Genomic DNA, 3,417 nt, shown 5'->3' on the forward strand with positions numbered 1-3,417 from the left:
GAGGTTGCAGTAAGCAGAGATCACACCACTGTACTCCAGCCTAGTTACAGAGTGAGACTTCATCTCAAAAAAAAGAAATAGCTGACAACAGATAATTTATAAAGAAAAGAGGGTGAATTGGCTCATAGTTCTGCAGGCTTTACAGGAAACATGGTGCTGACATCTGCTTTGCTTCTAGGTAAACCTCAGGAAGCTTACAATCATAGCAGAAGACAAAAAGAGTAGGCACTTCACATGGTCAGACCAGAAATGAGAGAGAGAGAGAATAAAAGTGGAGATGCCACACACTTTTAGATGATCAGATCTCACTAAATCTCATTATCACAAAGAGAGCAACAAGCCATGAGGGATCTGCCTTCATGATTCAAATACTCACCAGGCCCCCTTCCAACATTGAGGTATATAATTGAACAAGAAATTTTGGTGGAGACAAATATTCAAACTACATAACCACCTTAAGGGTAAAAATATTTGTTCTTTGAAGTCTCTATTTTATTCAAATGTCATGAGATTTTTCACAATGGAAAATAGTTAAAAGAAACTATCACAGTCCCCCATACACACCATGATAAATCTCTTTCAAGACATTTGTGGTCCTTAATCCAAGTGTGAATAGCTTTTCTTACATATAATTTCTCTCTTTGAAGGTATTAAATTATAACTGAACAATGTAAGTGACTCAAATCCTTGATTTTTAAAATAATTTTAAAGCTTTTACAATAAATTCTACCACAAAATAATTTCTAACCCATAATATCATTATTTCATAACTGTGCCAACATTAACCATAAACTCATCTATATTTCTAGTACCTACAAAAATCAACAAAGCAGTGATAATGAACATGAAGCTTGACCTTGTAAGTATAAGGCAAAGATGATGATGAAATAAATTATGCAGCTAATGGAGGCAACTTGCATTAGTCACATCCATTTCAGGTCACTTTTCATGAAAAAAATTAAAAGACTTCTCTATGCATAAACATATATAAGGGGACAGCTCAAAACTGAATTCAGCTAGGTTTACTCACAAACTGACTGGCTGTTACCCAGAAGAGTTTTCTGTGTCAGCAGATTATGGATTAATTCAATTCTGTGAATCTTCATTTTGCTTTAAACCTTGTGAAAACTATAAATATTAAAAATGTAGGGTCTAAAGACTTCTAGTATATTCAGGAAACCAGATCTCTGGCTTGAAAAAGTGTTTACTCATTAGTGAAGTGGAATAGTTTCACAATACTCTCAGGACTATGTAAATTAGATGAGAAAATGACATTTTAATGTGGTATGAATTTTCATAATTGTATGATTTTTGCTATTCATGACCTGAGATTTCAATGTTCACCCAAATATTTTTATTTAAACCCAGCAATCTCTATTATTTCTGTTAATAAGAAACATACTCTATAAATTATCAATGAATAAAATCCGATGATATAAGCAACTTAGTTTAGCCACTGATTCATCTTCTAAGTCGGTTAACACAATCTATGAAAAGAGAAAACTGTTAGTCTTTATTACATTTTCTATTCACTTTTTAAAAGAATTGCAGTAAGCATCAACAAAAGCAAAATTTGTGGTACAAAACGAAACTGTTGCTTATAATTCAATATTTAAAGTGACAAACTGTCCCTCAGAACACAGGACAATTAAATTAGAACTCAGGATTAAGAAACTCACTCAAAACTGCCCGACTACGTGGAATCAAAACTGCCCGACTACATGGAAACTGCTTCTGAATGACTACTGGATATATAATGAAATGAAGGCAGAAATAAAGATGTTACTTGAAACCAATGAGAATGAAGACACAACATACCAGAATCTCTGGGACACATTTAAAGCAGTGTCTAGAGGGAAATTTATAGCACTAAATGCCCACAAGAGAAATGAGGACAGATCAAAAACTGACACCCTAACCCTAAAATCACAATTAAAAGAACTGGAGGAGCAAGATCAAACAAACTCAAAACCTAGCAGAAGACAAGAAAGAACTACTATCAGAGCAAAACTGCAGGAGATAGAGATACAACCCTTCAAATAAAATCAATGAATCCACAGGTTGTTTGAAAAGATCAACAAAATAGATAGATCACTTGCCAGACTAATAAAAAAAAGAACAGATACAAAAAGTGATAAAGAGGATATTACCACCAATCCCACAGAAATACAAACCACCAGCAGAGAATACTATAAACACTTCTAAACCAGTAATCTAGAAAAAAAAAAAAAGGGATAAATTCCTTGACACTGACACCCTCTCAAGACTAAACCAGAAAGACGTTGAATCCCTTAAGAGACACATGACACTTTCAGACAAGGTCTCAAAATGAGGCAGCAATCAATAGCCTACCAACTAAAAAATGTCCAGCACCAGATGTATTCACAGCCAAATTCTACTAGAGGTACAAAAAGGAGCTGGTACCATTCCTTCTGAAACTATTCCAAACAATACAAAAAGAGGGACTCCTCCGTAACTCATTTTATGAGGCCAACATCATTGTGATACCAAAACCTGGCAGAGAAACAGCTAAAAAAGAAAATTTCAGGCCAATATCCATGATGAACATTGATGCAAAAATCTTCAATTCGGCAACCAAATCCAACAGCACATCAAAAAGCTTATCCATCACGATCAAGTTGGTTTCATCCTTGGAATGCAAGCCTGGTTCAACATATGCAAATCTATAAAAGTAATCTATCACATCAACAGAACCAAAGACAAAAACCATCTCATTATCTCAATAGATGCAGAGAAGGTCTTTGACAAAATTCAAAAGCCCTTTATGATGACAACTCTCAATAAATGAGATATTCAAGAAACATTTCTCAAAATAAGAGCTATTTATGACAAACCCCCGGCCAATATCATACTGAATGGGCAAGAGCTGGAAACATTTCCTATGAAAACTGGCACAAGACAAGGATGTTCTCTCTCACCACTCCTATTCAACATAGTATTGGAAGTTCTGGCCAGGGCAATCAGGCAAGAAAAAGAAATAAAGGGTATTCAATTAGAAAAAGATAAAGTCAATTGTGTCTATTTGCAGACAACATGATAGTATATTTAGAAGACCCCATCATCTCAGCTCAAAATCTCCTTAAACTGATAAGCAATTTCAGCAGTCTCAGGATACAAAATCAATGTGCAGAAATCACAAGCATTCCTATACACCAATAACAAACAGCCAAATCATGAGCGAATTCCTATTCAAAATTGCTACAAAGAGAATAAAATACCTAGGAATACAACTAACAAAGGATGTGAAGGACCCCTCCAAGGAGAACTACAAACCGCTGCTCAAGGAAGTAAGAGAGGACATAAACAGTTGGAAAAACATTCCATGTTCATAGTTAGGAAAAATCAATATTGTGAAAATGGCCATGCTGCCCAAAGTAATTTACAGATTCAATGCTA

The sequence above is a fragment of the Cebus imitator genome, unplaced genomic scaffold (assembly GCF_001604975.1).
Source record: "Cebus imitator isolate Cc_AM_T3 unplaced genomic scaffold, Cebus_imitator-1.0 Scaffold559, whole genome shotgun sequence".
NCBI classification, from domain to species: Eukaryota; Metazoa; Chordata; class Mammalia; order Primates; family Cebidae; genus Cebus; species Cebus imitator.